The following is a 22,312-nucleotide window of genomic DNA, read 5'->3' on the forward strand; positions in this document are numbered from 1 at the left end:
GGGGGAACAAGACTGCAAGACAAGTTACAGTTTATGGGAACATAGGTGACCTGTACAACATGCCCTTGATGAGGGATACGGTGCTTAATAAATAAACAATAAATAAAACACAAATACATAACAGGGCTAATCATTTTTATGTGTGTGCAGTTTAAACAAAATGAAATCAAATTAACTTACCTGGGGATTTTGGTAATTCTGGAATTCTGAAAAATAATACTTTAAAGAGCAATTTAAAAATCTACTTAGAAATATACATTTTTCTCTTAATAAACATTAAACATTATTATGAAACATTCCACATATACATCTCAAAATTTATCACACTTAATTCATTATCTTTGATACTGTTTCAATTATTTAATGTTTCTCAAACAGCAGCAGCAGAACCACAACTTCATCTTCTTCGTATTTTGGCTCTTCTCTATGTAAAGAGCTCTACAAGCTCAACTTTAATATTAATTTCCCACCACTTCTACCTCTTCTATCTCTACATGACCCACATCTATCTCTACATCGCCAGTTTCCTCCTGACCTCCTTCTCTATTTATAATCTCAACTAGTACATCACTTACTATAATTTCCAATATGGTTACATCACTCACCATGTCCGCACCCTCAATAATTACCTCCCCTACTTCTACCCCCACAATCTCAACATTTACATCCCCAGAATTAACTTCTGCAAGCCCAAACTCACACACTTGGACTTGCACAGCCTCCACCTTCACATTTCCTTTCGTATCCTCTGCCTTCAGGGAAATTTTCCCCCCCTCCACCTTAACCACCTTCACATTCACCCCCACCTCACCTTGCTTCCCCTTGCTTCCATTTTGCATTTTATTAATGCCTACATTCAGGTCGGCGGCCTCCACCTGTACACTGGAGGTCACCCCCACATGTTTTTCCCTCTCTGCCACCTCCACCTTTTTCCCACTAATCGCACCCTTTACCTCATCTATCCCCTGAGTGCAGTCAGTCACACCTCCCAGTCCCCCCATAACCTCCCCAGCCTGGACAGTGGGGGGTGTCGCTGGTGAGTACTCCCCCAAACCTTCCTTATCTCCCCAGTCGATCACCTCGTCCCACAGGTCCCAGGCTCCCCAGTACTGGTCGTTGGTCCAGGAAACAGCTCTCGCAATTCTCATTCTGGTGAATAAACAAGACATATAATAAACTAGCCATACAGTATGTGATACTCGCAAAGCCAAACTAGGCACTGTATTTTTTCAACTTCTTGAAACTCCGGCAGTAACGGCCGAATTGCTAAAACTGCTTCACAATACAGTAAAGCTTGCGAAATTATGACGCTGCTTCGATACGCTATAACATCGCCATGGTACCGAACCTAGCAAAAGGTTAATCTTACTTCAAGAACATGGGACATTTAAAAAGTAAACGTATAGGCGATCTTTTCAGAATAACATCTTCAGATGAAATGCATTATCACAGGCCGGATGAGTATAACCAATCATATCAACCATAAGTCTTATTGTTTTTAAGTTTAACACAAATATTTTCTCTTACCATTTAAATATAAACAATCATATTAAGAATAATGGCCACAGCATCTACAGTTTAAACTACTAATTATAAATATATTTCAACGATATTTTGCCGCAATATTTGCATGTACTATATCAGGACATAAAATTAAATATAAGATTAAATATGCTAACAAAAAATAATCTGAAGAAATAGCAAGAAACACACGAAGAGATGCTGCTCACCTCTGTGCCATCTCTCTGTCAGAAAGTTTGTGTTTAACCTGCAATGATTTTGTTTCTATGGAAACCACCGTGATATTTGTAATTGGTCGAATAAAATGAAGATATGTACGGACACTAATGTTCAACGAATGAAATCAAAGAATTTATTGTCAGGGCGGGACAAATTTGAAACTGGTCCAATCACGAGTAGTATCTTTAGTTTGTGCTTAATGTAACTCGGCGTGATTGGATATTTAACCGCCTTTCAAGCCCCCAAATCAGGTATCTACTTGTCAATAGGTAACCACGCAGCTCTGTCTATGAAGTCTGTCTGTAATTTTTTTTGACAATATGTTTTTGCTAGGCAACATTACAGTAATGCGTAATACCGCTGTATTGGGGGTGTACCGCCGCTGTATTTCCATAGCTGGTTGACGCAATTAGCATTTTAGCAATATTGGTAGCGCGACGTCAACTCAGCGAATTTCATAGGCAACATCTACAATTCAGGAACTAGTAGGTCTTCAGATAGTTGTTTAGGCTTTTGAGAAAGAAGACTATAGTTCTTGTTATTCAAATTCTGTATCCTGGTGTTTTTAATTTCTAATAATATGAACGATGATATGTCACATATAAGTTTTTTGAGAGACTAAATTTTGGTTTGATTTCTATTTTATTTTATGTTAAATAAAGTTCATATAAAATCATTTTAGAATTAGTGCAGTGTTTCGTTCAGAATTCGTGCAGTGTCCTTAAAAACTGCATGTTCAAACCTAACGCCATGCCATAACTGCTTTGCAGATATTTCATTAAGGACTCTATAGAGGATATAGGTAAGCCAGTCTGTGTATATGTGTGTCTGTGTGTGTTTGGGTGGGTGGTCATGTATATATTATGTTGTGGGGACCAAATGTCCCCACAGTGTTACAGGGCTGTCAAATTTTGAAGACAGGCAAGAGTGACATTCCACAGGATGACTTTTCATTGGTTGTTGTGTTGTATTTTACCCAGATACAATCGTACTATTTTCTGATTGGCTATTGTGTTGGCCCTTTCTTTTTTTTTGATTGCCTGGTAAGTGACAGGCTCTTGGGGCAAATCTTGTCCGACTTCATAAAAGAGGCGTATTTCCGACGGGAAGCGACGTTTTTCTTGACGTTTCGTGACGTTTTTATCCGAGTTCCGACTTGGAGAGAAATAATCGAACGCACCATAATGTCACTCAACTCAGAATTTCCGAGTTCCGAGAGAAAAACGAACGCACCATTAGACTCCAGCGGAGACACGCTTGTTTTATAGTGAGGCGCTACTGTGCCCTGGTCTGGGGAAAAATTGGGCTCTGCGGCATATTAGCCTACAAATTATTTTTCCGCGTGAGAAATACAATGTGTGGCGGGAGTGCGTGACAAAAGACTGAAAAGAGTGACTATCACTCTCAATGCGTGACACTTGAGAGCCCTGGTGTTATTAAAACATGTTAATTTGACTTTGTAGGGACATGTTTTTGGTCTCCAAAAGAAAAAACTCACTCAGTTTTATAAAATTCTGTGAATGCAATCAAAGGAATAATAATTCCAAAAGTCTTGTATTTTGTTTGGTTACTTACTGTTACTTCTTGGTTAGTACTGTAGGGATTAAGGATTAAGGTTGCCATAGTTAGGATTGGGGATATGCCCATACAAATGAATTGAGAATCCCCACAAAGACTCAGATACCTAATCTGTGTGTGTGTGTGGATTAGGTTTATATTACATTGTGGGGACCAAATGTCCCCCACAATGTGACAAAAGCCTGTTATTTTGATCCTTTGGGGGGCATTTTTCAGGTCCCCACAAAGATCTGTCAATACAATCAAAAAACTGAAAATGCCAGAAGTCTTGTATTTGGTTTGATTACTTATGGTTAAAGTTAGGGCTGGGAAGGAGTTAAGGTTGTCATGTTGGGATTACAGTTTTCCCCATAGAAATGAATGGTGAGTCCCCACGAAGATATAATTACAGACCTGTGTGTGTGTGTGTGTGTGTGTGTCATGCCTGTCAAGTTTTGGATTGGAAAATAAGGGAAATTTTCCGGCACCCACCGCGAGCCATCCCACCAGCCCAACCAAGCTACAGTATCCCTTACATTTTAAGACAGGTGTACAAGAAATCTAAAATAACCACTTGTCATTTACATTTTATTTTCATTACACATTTTCTCTTAATTTCTCATGTTCACTCATGTGGCTCTCTGGCATTCACTAATGACTTATTATACAGATTTGTTGCAGAATTTGTATCCTTGTTGAAGACGTCACAGAAGGTGAAAGTAACGTTGTTTTTAGCACACAGCATTGCCATTTAAAATTCCGCATTTATGACCTGGTTAATGTTGTGAATGACCTGAAGACTACTGCAGGTGGCAGTTCTCGCGAGGCTACTGACAGTTCAGTTTGGAGAGGCAGATGAATTTTTTTTTAAATGATCTTATAATACGGGAGATTTATGGGAAAATACTAATACGGGAGGACGGCGGGAAAGAGAGGTAAAATACGGTAGTTTCCCGGCCAAAACGGGAGACTTGACAGCTATGGTGTGTGTGTGTGTGTGTGTGGTATCAGATCAGTCCCTGAGAGTTCAGTAGTCTGACACCATGTTCCTGAGTCTGGGTGTGACGGCCTGAATGCTTTTCCAGACGCTAGGAGGGTGAAAAGATAATGTGAGGGGTGGGTGGGGTCATCCACAATGTTGGTGGCTTTGCAGATGGAGCGTGTGATATGAATGTCCATGACGGAGGGGAGAGAGACTCTAGTGATCTTCTCAGCTATCCTCACTATCGTCTGGTCTTGAGATCTGAGAAAAACATGTTGTGCTGCTCAACCTTAGCACAATGATATAGGTGAATCATGGACGCAATAGAATTTGGGGATGATTAGTCCATACAGGGACAGAATCATTCCATACCGCAATCTCCTCGTACGTATGTCTGCTAGGTGGAGTTGGAGTAGCTCCTAACTGTGCGCAGAGGAGTTAAACAATCACAACTTCCCAGAATATTACAGCAACAGGGGGACAGTGAACAAGTCTTATTAATTCTATGCTGTGTGGACGATGTAATCGTCCACAAGTTCGCCTTAATACACAGGGCATTCAAGCCATTGCAGAATACAAACCCACAAATGCGGCTCCCTCCACCAGCAACGCCAATATAGAAACTGCCACAAAATCCATGCCCCCTGATAACCAGCCCCTTATATTTCCACCACCGTCGTGGGGACCGTACTACAAAGAGTCAACGCAAGGTAAGCTGCAAAGTGCAAACAAATTTACAACTTACCTTACATAGTGCACTACGTTTACTTTGTTTGTACTATGAGTACAGTCTTTGCACCTTATCTGTTTGGCACTATATGTCGGTCATTCCTGTTATTCAGTGACTTTTCTGTCCTCATGGTTTACTTATATTTTCTCTAACATGAGTCACATATTTAAAGCAAATATATATTTAGGTCTTCGTTATCACATAACCGCAGACAATACGTATTAAAAATGTAAAAACTTTTATTGATATATGTATTAAGGCTGGCATGATTAGTGGGCGTAGTCGATGACATGTTCTTCTTCAATATCACTACGCAATTATTGGAGTAGTTAGTCTCTAAAGCCCTGCAGTGACATGTAGTTTGTTGTTGTCAAAATGGGAGGGGCCAATACAAAGCACAGGTCTTAGGGAATTCTGATTAAATATACTGGCTTATTAATCCTGTTAATATAATTAGCATACACCCACTATTAGTGTAAATAAATGCACAAACTGCAAGGCTTTATCAGCAAGGTTATGCTGTGTTTGTATGAAATGCCTTTTTATATATCATTATTGTTTCAGTTTATGCTGTAGCCATTTGTGCACGAATCTCCTTGCGTCAGAGGAAGTTGGAAGTGGGGTGTGCCCTTTATGAAGCAGAATGAGACAGAAAAGTTGTAAAATAAATAGTTACACTAACTGCAGTGAGACCTCTCTCATGCGGCCCTGCTCAATCTTAGTCATACCATGTGAGTCAGTTAAACAGGGAGGTTTGTCTGCAGTGTTGGAACCTGTACAGCCAGTGCTTTGTACCGCTGATGGCCTCTTCTTCACACATGCTTTGCTGCCACCTGCTGGTCAAAGTTTAATATTGGTTTATTAATTAGTGAAAGTAAAAGTCTTATTGCATTGCTTAAGTCTTAAATATATATTTAATGTATTTTCGTCATTATTTTAATTTAATAAATATTCTGAATTAATTAATATTTTTTTAATATTTCAAAATTAAATGTAAATGGTTTGTGGTTTTCAGATCACAGGTCCATCTCAGAGCCCACCAATCAGTGACCATCTTGGAGTGTGATGTAAGACAAGAAATCAGGACCGGCCACTTTTTACTCATTTTAATCTTAAAACATGGACAGTGTGAATTGGGACTTTGCCATTTTGCTCATATCACTTCCTCTGCCAGCTCTTGCAGGATGGGCTTCCCCTTTGAATCTGGTTCCTCCCAAGGTTTCTTCCTTCCTTTTCACCTACTTTAACTGTAACCCTCTTATTTTGTTGGTAGTGATGCTCTGTGAAGTCATACAGAGGTGGGTATAGAAAGGATTACAGTGGGTAATAGGTGATTTAGATTAACTTTTTTAAATTTGACAACAAAAAGGCTTTGGACAATCAGTTCAACTTTGGACAATAGCACCTCCGAATAGTTTCTCTCTGTCTCTCTTGCTAGTTATTTCTCTTCACCCCCCATTCAAGGAGGAATCAAATGCAGAATAACATTGTACAGTAGAAGATGTAAGGTGCAACACACATTAAAAGCTCTTTTTGTGTGAACATTATAAAACAGATTAATACATATTAAGCAGTTTGAAACTTTACATTCAGACCTACATCAGTTAGAAAAAGCAGGCGATGACCAGCCCAACCAGCAGCTCCATCTCTGATTGTACAGAATCCCTTGTCAGGGTAATTTCTGAAGTCATGACTAAACTAATTTCCCGCTTTGCCTTCAGCTTCACCAGCTAGATTAAACTGATCATTGAGGAGGGAGATACAGTCAAGCCTCACAGTGAAGCCATAAAACACACTCGGGTTAAATGCATTGCACTTTTTTCCAGTCATTTTAACACGTGTCTCAATTCCATGTCCACTTTTTCCAAACACTTAACACATGCACCATACCATTGGACTATGTGAGCTAAACTATGAATACTTTTGCATTGCTTTGACTCAATTTGCATTCAATCACCACTTCCCCCAAATTTCATGAATACTTCTCTCAGTCAGTGTTTCCCACCAGCAAAACTTTGTACAACTACAGCCGATTTTTCAAACGTTTAGATAATCTGTTCAAAACAGTTAACTTTCAGTGAATTTCAATGAAATTTTACTGCACTGTAAATTGAAATATGCTGCATTTTGACAAAGGACACTATGCACTTGCACTAACACAAATAATTATGCTTTTAGCAGAAACTTCGTAATTTTGCTTGCTGCTTTGTTACCATTTATACAAATGAGGTCATAGAGTAAGTAAGTAAGTAGTCTTTATTTATATAGCACCTTTCACAGGCAAAAGCCACAAGGTGCTTCACAACATAGTAAACAAAGAAAAACATAACAAAAAAAGCCAAGACCACACAAAAATCATAACTGCCCATAAATAACTATTTGAACGCCTGGACAAATAAATGAGTCTTTAGTTCTCTCTTAAAACTGACGACAGATTCCATTAAACGCAAAGAGGAGGGAAGATCATTCCAAAGCCTAGGAGCTACAGCCTGGAAAGAACGGTCACCTCTAGTGCGAAAATAAGTGCGAGGAACTTTCAACAAATTTTGATCCATACACCTCAAAGCATGCGCAGAGGTGCAGAGGTGGATCAAGTCGCTAATATAAAACGGAGCCTGTCCATGTAAGGCTCTGAAAACCAGAACCAGAATCTTAAACTTATATCTAAAAGACACAGGCAGCCAATTAAGTTGTTTTAAAATAGGGGATATGTGAGTGCTCCTATTAGTGCGAGTCAAGATTCTCGCTGCAGAGTTTTGTACTAATTGCAGACAAAGGAGCTCCTTTTTATTCAGGCATGAAAACAAACTATTACAATAGTCTAAACGTGAAGACACAAAAGCATGAATGAGAAGCTCCAAATCATCTCGTGAGACCATTGATCTAAGTTTGGAGATGTTCCTAAGCTGAAAAAAACAGTTTCTCGTTAGCTGCTTACAATGCTGCATAAATGAAATTTCACTGTCCAATATAACTCCCAGATTTCTAAGGCTGGACTTCACAGACAGGCCTAGATTACCCAGGAACTGTTTAATCCCCGGGATTGAATCAACAGGGGCAATAACCAGAGTTTCAGTTTTGTCTGCGTTTAGCTGAAGGGAGTTTATGCTTAGCCATTTTTTTAATTCCACTAAACAATGAAACAAAGAATCTAATGTATGCATCTCAGATGGTTTAAAAGAGCAATACAGCTGAATATCATCGGCAAATAGGTGGAAAGAAACGTCACTGAACTGTTGGATGATCTTACCCAAAGGGGTCAAATACAGCAAAAAAAGAACAGGACCCAGGACAGAGCCTTGGGGCACTCCACACAATAAATCCGCAGACTCAGACCTTATTTGGTTTGCTGTAACACTAAAACTACGCCCTGATAGATAAGAAGAAAACCACTGTGAAACTGTCCCTGATAAACCTATTTGATCCCTCAGTCTCATCAGCAGGACCTGATGATCAATTGTATCAAAAGCTGAAGACAGGTCCAAGAGAACCAGAACAGTGTGTTCTCCAGAATCAGCAGCCATCATAATGTCGCTGGACACTTTCAGTAAAGCCGTTTCCGTAGAATGGTATTTACGAAAATCGGACTGAAACGGTTCAAAGATGTTATTTTGATTCAGGAAAGAAGACAACTGTTCATAGACCACCTTCTCAAGGAGCTTAGAAAGAAACGGAAGCTTAGAAATAGGCCTAAAGCTGTTGGGGTCCGTTACATCTAAGCCTACTTTTTTCAATAATGGCTCCACTATGGCATGTTTAAAATTATTGGGAAACACACCGGTTGACAGGGAGAGGTTAACCATTTTGGTAACACACGGGCCTATGGACTAAAACACTTTTCCGAAGAGCCTACAAGGGAGGACGTCGGATAAACTATGGCTATGGCTCATCAAAACACTGACGGGCCAAGCAGCCCAGCAAATGGAATGTTGTCTTTCCCAGGAATGGACGCCAGAGGGCTCCAAAAATCTGCTGTGAGCCATAGACGGGGCTTTTTTTTGTTTACAGAGTGAAGGTGCCACTCACAGCTGGTTTTCCCACCATGCTGCTGGGATGGAGAGCTGCTCATGCAGAGACTGCTGGTCCAGCAGAAACCTGTGGCACGCCAGCAACACTGAATATGGTGTTGGGTCCAGCACTGGCGATGCATTGTTTGACCCTGTCGACCCTGTGTTTCACTCTCCCAGAACACCCTAAGGCGTGATGGTAATGGAGCCCCTGTGCCAGAAATTGAGGGCTAATTCTATGCATGAGCCGTCTGCATGCTGTCCCAGCATGCTCTGGGCTGGAGACACGTGTGGAGCCGCTGAGCTGCAGTGTGCTTGGGTAACACTGCATTCAGTGACTCACACAGCCATACTCTGTTGCTTTGGAAGGCTTCTCTTCTTCCACACAGGAACTCACAATAGCAGAGCCCAAAATGACAGCCCTCCACAGGAGCACACATATCCCTGGTGGGTGTGCACATCAATCTCACTGATTATACCCGGTGACTGACTGCTCCTGTTCTGTCCAAAACACGCCTCTTGGGTCTCACGTTCTCAGCATTCCCTGGAAGAGCTGTCCCCTGGCTGAGTGCTGTAATGAGGGAGTCTGTGATCTGGCTAGGATCTACATCCATGTGGACAGATGTATCGTAGACAACCAGAGTTCCTGCCTGGCTGTTCTCTCATTATCCAGGCTCTTGTAGTGGGCCCATCCAGATCGGGCTCCTGGCTGTTCCAGCTCGTTAGGAGGACAAGCAAACCCTGGGCCCACAGGCCCTCAGGAGCCTGTCAGAGCGCATGTTAAATTAGCCATTTGTTTTTGCTCACAGGGAGGTCTGCACACAACACTGATGTGGAACGAGGCCTGGCCTGCCTGTGGTTCAGCAAGGACCCACTCCATGCATACTAGCTGTAACAGGTCTCTTACCGTCACACACGCGGCCGGCGGGCAGGACAGCAGGACACAGAGAACGGCTGTCAGAGGCCCCACATCACTCAGATCTCCCTCATACAGAAGGCCGAGTGCGAGTGGCCCCCGCCACCCTCGCCGGGCCCAGCCCAGCCTGGCTGAGCTGCAGTAAGAGCGGAGTGCTTGGAGGCCATAGATCCCAACTGGAGCACAGAGATCCTGTTTGAAGAGTGGAACCCTTCATATCTATGTGTCACTGTTAATTTAAGTGCATCTCAACCTGTGTCTGTCAGTCTAAGTGTATCTCCCAGCCAGAATCCATCAATCAAGTGCATCTCTCAACCTGTTTTCTGTCAGTCTAAGTGTATCTCCCAGCCAGAATCCATCAATCAAGTGCATCTCTCAACCTGTGTCTGTCAGTCTAAGTGTATGTCGAGGCCAGAATCCATCAATCAAGTGCATCTCTCAACCTGTTTTCTGTCAGTCTAAGTGTATCTCCCAGCCAGAATCCATCAATCAAGTGCATCTCTCAACCTGTGTCTGTCAGTCTAAGTGTATGTCGAGGCCAGAATCCATCAATCAAGTGCATCTCTCAACCTGTGTCTGTCAGTCTAAGTGTATCTCCCAGTCTGTATCTATCAGTCTATCTCTAGAGTGTTTAGCGTCACAACAGCTTGTTAGCTGTTTCTCGATCAAGCCAACACACCAAAACATTTAAAAATTAAACCATACCTCAACAGTGTTTTTCAGAACTGTACTATAAGCCCGGCCAAGCTTTTCATTCTGTCTCAAAGTGTAATTAAACAAAGACAGAAAAAGTCCACTTCCCGCTTGATCTCGGTTATCAACCGAATCGATGGATCCCCTCAATGGCAATTCGTTTGAGACAAGGAATCCAATAATGTCTACAATGGCAGAGACATACAGGCGGTTTCGAGAGAGCTGATCGGAATTAACCACAGTTGAAATCTCACTGCCTGTAGAACATCGCAACTGTCTCTCTTTCCAAAAAGCCACACACGTTTGATGTTCTTTACTATTGGCATGTCTGTTAAACCCTTTTGCAGTGTCCGTAGCATATTTCCAGTTACTAAAACCCAAAGTTGTGAATGAGTTAGTTTGCTCTGCTCACCCAATTGACCAATCAAGTGCCTGGATTTGAAAATCTAGTCTAGAACGTACTGACACGTATGTAAAACGTAGACTTTATTTTTTAACTATAGTGGTCTAACTTATATATTAGTCTTCAAAAATGAATATTATTATTTTATTTTTTTTTTTAAAAGTTCAATTAGGGCTTATTTTAACAGAGGGGGCGGCATTTTCCCTCTGATGGGGCGACGCCACCTTACCCCCCGTGGTGCCGGGCCTGATTACAACTCACTGCTGAAATTTTATTATAATTGAACCTGCTGGGGCTCTTAAACTGATTGACAGGTCTGTAAACTGGAGGGCGAACATTTACATCAATTAAATATATTATGTATCAGTGATAGCCAAATTAAGCTTAAAGGGGCAAGTCCCCCGAAAAACAAAAAAAGGATGTATTTTAGGGGGGCCTTTATTTATATTAGCTTTATTTATGTTAGCTTTCAAAGTTTAGTTTTCTAGTTCAGCACTAGTTTCCATTTGATTCATCCAATGGATGAACATTTTTCTTCTTTGCAAAGTCTATTTGTGGGAGTTTTGAGACTTGAGTTTAAAGCTGCAGCAGAGTGTTTGATGTTTGGAGTTTTGTGTCTGGAATCCAGACAATGTGAAACATAATATTTTAATAATATCCCACAGTTCAGTTTAGGGTATCATTTTGCCTCAAGTCCATTGTGCATGTGTATGCGTATACAGGAACATGGTATATGGGAACGCAAGTAAGGGCCTTATGTGTGTGTATATTAAGGTGTAATCTAGAATGTGTTCTATGAAGCCCATGTGGATTGTAGGGACCTGCTTGTCCACTCTCACCTTTCAGAAAAGCCTCTTGGTACGGAAGGTTCTTAATAACAGGTGTAACCATGTTACTGTAAACACACACACACACTAGATGTGGTGTTGAGTATGGTGTGAACCAGGATGTTATATGAGGCCCTGATGATTCATAGGGACCTACTTCTCCTGTGTGGTTCAACATCTATACCTTCTAAAGAGGTACATCTGAAATGTCAGCTTTGGGATTACTGTAACTACAATAATATGAAATAAATTAATGGTATTCAAGTACTTGATGAATTTATAAATAGTCATTAAATAGTGTAAAAGAAACTTTATAGAAATTTGTAGTACATTTACAAGACGACCAAAACATCACCCTTCCCCCATGTCATGATCCAATTGTTTCACTGTAGACATTGTCATATGCGAAGAAGTTACACATCACCCAACCCTATTCTGTACAATCAGGGACGGATTACGGACCGGGCCAGCGGGACCGCTGCCCAGGGGCCCTTGGGGTGCAGGGGGCCCGTGGGGCCCCTAGCCCAAAACAATTTGCAACGCTTATCAACAATGTATTTTCGTTTGTCTATTTTAGAGGGCCTACATTCTTTGATCCTCTGCCTACAAGGGCCCCTGACCCTATAGGGCCTCTGATGGAAACATGGATGGAGGGTGTAGGATCACACATGCACATATCACAGGGCCTAAATTCCAGGTGGCCTGAGACAAGGCCGAGCCTGGTACGAGAGGCACCAAAGGGGGGGGTTACACACACAAACACACACACACACAGATAACCAGGGAGGCCAGCACTCCAACTTTTATTGCCCAAAGATTTAGGGACCTACAGACAAGCAGAGTGGACTTCACGGACAGGGGTCCCTCGACTTGGCACACAACCCCCTCCCCATACACTCTGCCTTACATCTCACTCACCCAACAGACGAACACCCTAAAGGAAATTTCATTTAAGTTTGCTTTTGTATACCCTGTATATTGATTTACTCACGACTACTAGTCTCAATATACAGATACGTTATGTTTGTATGTGTCCTTAGACAATCTTAGTGTTTTGTGTGCCACCCTTATAACCATGTTCACGGAGTATCACCTATTTCACCCCTTTGCACTTGAACACATATAAATTTAAATAAATAGATAGGTATAGCTACCATTGTATGTATGTTCTCATGGTATACCAGAAGAATCTGGAAAGTGAGTGTAACCAATGTGTACTAACTTTTAGAGAGTCTGCTTTGTTAAACCCCCCCCCCCCCCCCCCTTCTCTTCCAACATTCCTTTGTGGTCCTTATCTGATCTTGGTGGACGGTTACCAAGTTTCTTTGTTTCTACCATGCTATGTTAAAAGAACTGAATTTAGGTGTATCTTATCCATTCTGGAGAAGATGAATTGGCATAAGCCACACCAAACAAAATATGTTGTTTCCAGATGTGCAACTTATATTGTTATTACCACAAACTAACGGCCACGCCTATCTATGGATAAGATGTGCTGTTTGTAATATGAATATTTGATGTAATATCTGCACAAAGTGTAACATCTGTTGAGGTGCAACCCAAAACACCTGTATCCCATACTGATGTGAATGAGTCACATAGATAAAATAATTAATTGTTTAATCAATTAATGCAGATGGTATGAGGTATGTACCTGTGAAGCTGGTATGGCATGTTTGGTGTCAAACTGATGGAAAATCACTCCTGATTCTAAATCTGGTCAGTGATTACCATAAAAGTGGATGTATCAAAAGTTATAACAGCTTAATGAAAATCATCAGTAAAGGGAGATTCAGTTGGGCCATAAATCCCAAAAGGACTGATACAGACCCCCTTCTGAAAGCCCGCCAAATGGATGGCCAGCCATTGGGCCAGGATTCGAATTCCTGGTCATCCCTATTCATGAACTTTAGACCATAAAAACCTGGACCTCAGAACAAAGCAGCGCAGAGAACACCCAGCAGCCGTACGGAAAAGACCATCAGCCCGGGAGACGAGAAGCCCACCAGAAACCCTCCGGTGAAGGCCCAGCTGAACAGAGAACAGCACCCAAGACAAAGCTTCACCAGGAGAGATAATCCAAAGGGGCTCCACTCCACTGCTCCAAACGCCGCGCCTTCCTGAGTGCCATCAGCTCAGCAGCTCTGCCATCAACTGCCAAGACCCCCCCCCACTCTTCAACCAAGTAAACCAACTTCCTTTCATTCTAACAACTTAAGCTGTTCTGTTAACCTGCTATAAGACTTTAGGGTCGTGTTTCCACAAACTGTGCTTGCTTTGCAGAACAGTATTTCCCATTTAAGGTTACTCATTTAAATCCGGTCATTGCATTTTCATAATTACATTGTTTGTTGTATTCCGTTATTTCGTGTTTGTTGTTTGTGTTAGGTGTAATGTCTGTCTTATGTTAGTTGTAGTGTTAGTTAGGAATAAATGCATGTCTTTTACACAACTTTAGCCTCCGTCATTGTGTGTCTCATAATAAGTTCCTGCCTCTGTGCGATCTTGCTACACGCTCTGAACCTCAAACTCGCCTGAAACATCGCGAGACTCTCTCTCATCGGCCATGAGGGGGGGGGCTCTGCTACCAATCGTTTACATTATCTGGTGACGCAGCTCGGTGGACGAGCCTTCTAACCCAGGTTACTAAGTGATATTGGTAATTAGTGAATCCCATTTAAGTCTCACATTAACAGACTCACAGGGATACCGCAATCGAGTTTGGAGGAGCCGACCATTTGGCATAACGATTGATTAATAATCAGCATTAAATAATAATTAATTAAACTTTAATTAATTGAAACATATTGGTGGAGATATTAAAATTTACCTGAGCTAATAATTCCTACAAGGGCGTTTGGCTGCCAAGGGCCCAGGGGCCCACACAACCCATAATCCGTCCCTGTGTACAATGAATTATGAATGCAACAATACCACCGTTTTTTCCCCATTATGTTTTCTATTTGTTGATTTGCTTACGGTATTCAGGTTAACCATTGAGCCTGCTGATGCTGTATTTGTTCTTTGTTGCAGATGACCATTGAGAAGACTCCAACACTGTGTCCAGAAAAGGTAAACTGGTGATGCAAAAGCTTATGCAAAGATTTTATTTGCCCGTGTAACTTTTTTATACCCTAACCTGACTAATGCAAGTCTAACCCTCGAGAAATGTGAAAATGGAAACACTTATGAATTAACCCATGTACTTACATTATTTTTTTTTAATCAATTTACGATTAAGTACGACACAGTATGATTATTTAAAAGAGACTTTTGATACTGGCCATATTAAGATCTAACAGCTTGTAAAAGTTTTGAAATACAAATATACATCAATGACCTTTTATCATTGTGTAGTAAAAGTCGGATCATAGATAAATATAAATATCACTTCACAGATATTTATAGTAGTCTGTGTCATTTGATATCGTTCACAGTACAATTAATTGGTTTAATATTAAAAATTAAAAAAAAAAATTTACAGTGCTTTCATATGACACAGCTATGCTGAACTTGCAAAGGTCACCCTTGCACAAATCATGGTTTTCAATAGAAGACGTGCTGAAGAAAATGCCACTCCAGAGTTTTCACGAGAGAGACCAAACAGACCTCCATGAAGACATCGCTATGGGATTGTAACAGACTGAACAGAAGCTCTGCAACTATTTCAGACGGATTGAGATTGTGGGGAAAAGGGGCAGGAAAGTTGCTATTCTACTTACACCAATCATGGTGGATGCCTTGTCACTATTGGTCAGTAAGAGAACTGAATGCAGTGTCTGTGATACAAATATATTCTTGTTTGCAAGACCTAAATCATTGAGCTACTACAGAGGGCAGGACTGTTTATGCATCCATGCAAGTTGGTGTGGAGCAAAAAATCCTGAGCACCTCAGGTCGACCCAACTGCGAAAACATGTGGCTACACTGTCACAAGTGCTCAATTTAAAAAACAATGAACTGGACCAACTCGCAGATTTCCTTGGTCATGACCTCCATGTTCATCGCGAGTTCTACAGGTTACCCATTCCCACCATGCAACTGGCTAAAATTTCCAAGCTACTTTTGGCAATGGAAAAAGGGCAGCTTTCCAGTGTGCGAGGGAAATCGCTTGATGACATCGAAATTGATGGTTAGTATTAAAACTGGTACAATTTAAAGAGAAAAAAACCTTGCACACGCATTCATATCTCTTTAATAATCTTTTCCAGGTGAAATTGAAGTAAGTGACTCTGAAGTTGTTGACAATGATGAAAGTGAATCTGAGGACAATGTGTCTGCAGTAACACAGTCTGTCACCAGTGAACCTATGGTTGATGCAGAATGTGAATTACCCCTCCATAATTGGGGGGTACTGCCTTCATAACACTTCTATGACCATTATGGTCTGCTACCGCGTCAATACAAATAGTCGCCACCAAGATCAATGTTAAGAGTACAAGATGCGCCAGGGGTGTTTACTAACATGTATGCAACAAACGGTCATGGTCTGGACATGCGACAAAATGAGAATCAATGCAGAAGATCTCATTATCCTTATCCCTATCCAAAAGAACTTGGTTTTGATAACTCCCAGGAATTATCCTAGGAGAAGTATACTAGTAAAAGTAATAAGCCTATACATTTACGAACAGCCTGGTCTGGTCCAGCAGTCTGGTGTTATTCCTGCCCTCTCAGTCCCCCCAGCTCCAACAGCCTTCAGAAATAAATATTTACCTGTTGGGCTAATATCTGTCTTGATGATGCAGTAGATCTTAAAGTACAGCCTCATTTCTAACTCACCTCTTGGTCCTGCGTGCTGTCCTCATCCTGCCATCTTCCTGCTCCCTGCTCACTGTCCTCATCCTGCCATCTTCCCGCTGCCTGCACACTGTCCTCATCCTGCCATCTCCCCGCTGCCTGCACACTGTCCTCACCCTGCCATCTTCCCGCTGCCTGCACACTGTCCTCATCCTGCCATCTCCCTGCTGCCTGCACACTGTCCTCATCCTGCCATCTTCCTGCTGCCTGCACACTGTCCTCATCCTGCCATCTCCCTGCTGCCTGCACACTGTCCTCATCCTGCCATCTCCCTGCTCCCTGCACACTGTCCTCATCCTGCCATCTTCCTGCTGCCTGCACACTGTCCTCATCCTGCCATCTCCCTGCTGCCTGCACACTGTCCTCATCCTGCCATCTCCCTGCTGCCTGCACACTGTCCTCATCCTGCCATCTTCCTGCTGCCTGCACACTGTCCTCATCCTGCCATCTTCCTGCTGCCTGCACACTGTCCTCATCCTGCCATCTCCCTGCTGCCTGCACACTGTCCTCATCCTGCCATCTTCCTGCTGCCTGCACACTGTCCTCATCCTGCCATCTTCCTGCTGCCTGCACACTGTCCTCATCCTGCCATCTTCCTGCTGCCTGCACACTGTCCTCATCCTGCCATCTCCCTGCTGCCTGCACACTGTCCTCATCCTGCCATCTTCCCGCTGCCTGCACACTGTCCTCATCCTGCCATCTCCCTGCTGCCTGCACACTGTCCTCATCCTGCCATCTTCCTGCTGCCTGCACACTGTCCTCATCCTGCCATCTCCCTGCTGCCTGCACACTGTCCTCATCCTGCCATCTCCCTGCTTCCTGCTCCTGTGCCTCTCCTGCCATCTCCCTGCTGCCTGCACACTGTCCTCATCCTGCCATCTTCCTGCTGCCTGCACACTGTCCTCATCCTGCCATCTTCCTGCTGCCTGCACACTGTCCTCATCCTGCCATCTTCCTGCTGCCTGCACACTGTCCTCACCCTGCCATCTCCCTGCTTCCTGCTCCTGTGCCTCTCCTGCCATCTCCCTGCTGCCTGCACACTGTCCTCATCCTGCCATCTTCCCGCTGCCTGCACACTGTCCTCATCCTGCCATCTCCCTGCTGCCTGCACACTGTCCTCATCCTGCCATCTCCCCGCTGCCTGCACACTGTCCTCACCCTGCCATCTCCCCGCTGCCTGCACACTGTCCTCATCCTGCCATCTCCCCGCTGCCTGCACACTGTCCTCACCCTGCCATCTTCCCGCTGCCTGCACACTGTCCTCATCCTGCCATCTCCCTGCTGCCTGCACACTGTCCTCATCCTGCCATCTCCCTGCTGCCTGCACACTGTCCTCATCCTGCCATCTCCCCGCTGCCTGCACACTGTCCTCATCCTGCCATCTCCCTGCTTCCTGCTCCTGTGCCTCTCCTGCCTTCTGCTGACCACCACTTTCCTTCATACACAGTAACAGTTTGCAAAACTGCACCTATACTTTTGGTGTAATGTTCTGTAGCTCTTAACACTAATATTTCCTACTTACTCTTCTTTTACCACCGAAAAAGTGTCTGATGTCTCCATCTTTCCTTTTCCTCGTAGTGTGTCTGTGAATAAAATCTAATCTATACTTAACAAAGCAGTATCTGGGCTATCAGATGAAGCTTCTAAAAATGTCTAGAAATATGAAATAGTGGAATGCAGAATCAATACCACTAAAATTCAAATAATAGGGCACAATTTATTCATGATAAAATGAGAATGAAAACATAGGGAGTTCATCTCCTTGGAAAATGACCATGATCGATTTTACCTCACCAAATAAGCCTGTTTTAAATAGAGAACTTAGCTTATCTTGCAAGTTAAATTGACTAACGTTGACTGTACCGGCCTCAGAAGTACAATGGTAAGTAATTCAACTTATAATGACGTCAGCTTGCATTAGTAGATGAAACACTTAAACGAATAAATGAAGGTTGTAAAATAACAGATTTTCAACAGGCTAGACTTCTGCTGGCTATTTACACTTACCAATGCACGACAAACAGCACCATGACAGACAAACACAATGAACAGGTCAGTAAATGAGAATGAATGATGCAACCGACTGGCTAAGCTGCTTCTAGCGCCGAGGTGGTTAAAATAGTACGGTGTCTGAAATAGTTTTACATAGAAATTTTCCTGCAAGGTGAGTTTAGCTTTTTTTTTTTTCTTTACAACAAAAGAAAACCCCCCCAAACTGCTATTTTTGTCTCTTTGGCGGGGTCTAGGTCTTGATCGGGGGGTACTGTACCCCCCAGTTCCCCCCGTAATTCGAACCATGTGTCTATGCTGCTGAAATGAGCCTTGCATATTGCGAGTTGGACCGAAATCATCTTAGTGAATTTCAGTTTGGTATTTGTAAAGCTGGCCTATCCAGCCATGCAAAAGGTTAAACTTCTTAATTAACTGTATGCAGTGGTGTAAAATTCAGCTTTCTTTCTTTTGACATGAATTAACCTACATTAATTAATTAAGCTACATATCACCCATCCATGTTTCCTAGCATTTCCAGCACTGGAATGAAAATGATGCAGAACTTAATTAAAGCAGATGTTCACTGAACAGCTGTTGCCATCCCACCAGCAGGGGGCAGAGCTGCCCTTCATCATATTAAGCAACGTATTGTGAGGCTTCTTATGCATCTTGCTCCCTCCCTCTCCGCCTTGGCTTTGTTCAGTCATCTTACTTTGTGTTTCTGTGCCTGCGTGCTTTGCTTGTTTCAACTGGTTTTAGGATCTAAACTGGTTAAAGACCATGGAGCGGCTGGTTAAGGAGGCTCACCAATGCCTACACTTTCTGTAGTCTACACTGCCTACACCTCACCCAACAAATCATCAGTCTCATGACACCAGGCAGATGGTACTGGAGTGTTAATACCAGAACATCCCGACTCCGGAACAGTCTGTACCCCCAGCAACTGCCACCCTCTGCCAGCTGTGCCCCCACCCCAGGCACTATGGTAATGGTCACCCAGCTCACTGCACTCTGCACCTTACATGCAGTTGCACCTGCTTTTTATACTGGACTGATAAGCACCAGTCACTTCATGCTGCAGTTTCTTCTTCCCTACGGTCCTCATATGCATGTATATTGTCATGTATAGGTTAAGTTTTCTGGACTGATAAGCAGCAGCCACTTTGCACTGCACATTCCGATACCATACCCATATCTATAGTTTACATTGTTATGTATAGTTCCTGTATGTATGCATGCCTGTTTTACATTGGTAACTGCATATATTTCTTGTCTTCAGTTAAATTTATATCTATATATGGATATATATGTTGTATATGCTTATGTTTGGGAAGAAAGACCCTGTGGCCAGAGCACTCTCTGCTTTATTGGGTTGACTCAATCCCTTCCTGAGACCCTGCAAAGGACGTCTCTGCCAGACGAGCTCCAAGATGCAACAAGCCAATTTCATTGTGGAATCCCTGTCGAAACAGACTTCAGGACGTCTGCCAGGTGAACAGTGGACCCCCTCCATCATTCTCCACCAGCCTTAGAGTAAGACTGTGCATCTGGGCAGGTCGATTTTAGGTTGGGTTGTTGGACATTTAACTGTGTAGTTGATCGCCTTCATTTATTCTGAGGTGTGTCTCTATCTCTCTATTCTATCCTAATAAATATTGAAACAAAGTCTAAAGGCAATAAGCAGGGGATTAGTTTTAAAGAAGCAAAAAAATATGTAATAATAAAATAAATTCAAATATAGAGTGAAGTGCCCAGTAGTCCAGCGGCAGAGTGCGGATCAGGTGTTGAGCAGAGCAACCGCTCGGAGAAAAAGCTTTGCTCTTCTTTTGATTTGGTGGTTCTGATGGATCAGATCCGTCCCCAAGAACAGAGAATTTGATAGAGTTTATGGCTGAGGTGGGAGGGGTCGGCGATGATCTCGCCAGGTCGCCTTTTTGTTCTTGGGGCAGGTAGTGAATCACTGAGGTTGAGGCTGCAGCCAATGAGCTTCTCTGCTGCTTGGATGATGTCCTGCAGCCTCCGGATGTCTTATATAAAATATTTAATATTAATTGTTGTGTCTATCATTAGGAGAACAGCGATACTGAATGGGCAGTCTTAAGTTCACCACTACATTTTAACACCACGTTCCAGATCTACAATAACATAACCTGAATGTATTATTTTACAAACGACCATTTCAACAGGGTGGCGCGGTGGTTAGTGCTGCTGCCTCACAGCGAGAAGGTCCTGGGTTTGGTCCTGGGTCCTATCTGTGTAGAGTTTGCACGCTGTTCGTGTGAGTTTTCACTGGGGGCTCCAGTTTCCTCCCACGGTCCAAAAATGTGCAGGATAGGTTGATTGATTAGTCTAAACTGGCCCTGTAGTTGTGTGTGCGTGTGCCCTGAGGTGTGTTGGCAACTGCCCAGGGTTGGTCCCTGTCTGTGCCCATTGTTCCTGGGATAGACTCCCTGTGACCTTGGTTGGGATAAAGTAGTTTCAGAAGATGGATGGATGGACAACCATTCTGTTGAATGTATTTCATTATTCTAATTTCAGTTCCAATAATGACTTTACCTTAAGAAGAACAGTGTTCTTTACTTTTTAATCATTTTCCCACTTTTTGCTGCTGTTCTCAAGACGATGACAATAATGATAAACTGAGGTAAGCCTTCAGCAGCATTTTCAGTAGTGTGGTGTCCAGCTAGCAGCATTTACCTGGTCACACTGTAATGGTGTCACGTCGAGGGCAAGGACATAGGCAAAGACAGGCATGGAGGAAAACCAAAAGGGGCTATATTAACCCTCTGGAGTCGGCCGTCCCACCGGTGGGATCTGACAGAAATTTACCCAAACCGTTTAAATAACTCTGCGAGTTTTTGTCATATAAAAAACACCCTCAGAAACCTTGGACGGTCTACTTTTCAAATATATATATAGGTAGAAACTAAATATATTTTTACAGCTTCGTGATACAAATAGGAAGAACAAGAGTGACTGACTTGGCGTCTCGAAGCAGCTCTGATCGCCTGCCCACTTGCAAATCGTGCTATTCCCATGATAATAACATGATAATCCGACAGTTGGTACTGGGTAAAGAAATATGTGAATACGCCCATTGTGATTGAAATAAACAAGAGCACGTCTGGGTAGTGTTTACACTGATCGGCTACAACATGGCACACGCATACATCTCTGCTGCTGAAGCTTTGTGCCAGTGTTGCAACTTTCAGCAGCGAATCTCATACCTGTATTCATGGCTCAGTGGGCTGAGCCTGTGTGCCTGTAAGCACAAGGTCACCGGTTCAAACCCATCCTCAGCATGTCTGCGGGTCCTTGAGCAGGGCCCTTAACCCCCAGCTCCCTGGGCGCCACTATGGGTGGCTGCCCTTTATGGAGAGCTTACTCTATGAAGAGCAAGTTGAGGGAGGCGTAAAGACAATTTCCCCACAGGGATTAATAAAGTATCAGTAACTACTATTATTTAAAATGACTTTACCTTAAGAAGCTTACTAACAGAACAGTGTTCTTTACTTTTTAATCATTTTCCCACTTGTTGCTGCTGTTCTCTTTCAAGATGAAGGGAATAATGATAAACTGAGGTAAGCCTTCAGCAGCATTTACAGTAGTGTGGTGTCCAGCTAGAAGCATTTACCTGGTCACACTGTAATGGTGTCACGTCGAGG

The 22,312-nt window shown here is 42.8% G+C and overlaps 1 long non-coding RNA gene across 1 annotated transcript; it reads left to right on the forward strand.

Moving 5' to 3' along the window:
• Nucleotides 1-2,013: 2,013 nt before the first annotated feature.
• Nucleotides 2,014-16,637, forward strand: LOC140587524 (uncharacterized). Its single transcript, XR_011989194.1, has 5 exons — nucleotides 2,014-2,225; nucleotides 2,511-2,542; nucleotides 14,889-14,927; nucleotides 15,358-15,987; nucleotides 16,067-16,637. It is a non-coding gene; the product is annotated as an uncharacterized lncRNA (long non-coding RNA).
• Nucleotides 16,638-22,312: the final 5,675 nt, after the last annotated feature.

This window comes from Paramormyrops kingsleyae, unplaced genomic scaffold, assembly GCF_048594095.1.
Source record: "Paramormyrops kingsleyae isolate MSU_618 unplaced genomic scaffold, PKINGS_0.4 ups308, whole genome shotgun sequence".
Lineage (NCBI taxonomy): Eukaryota > Metazoa > Chordata > Actinopteri > Osteoglossiformes > Mormyridae > Paramormyrops > Paramormyrops kingsleyae.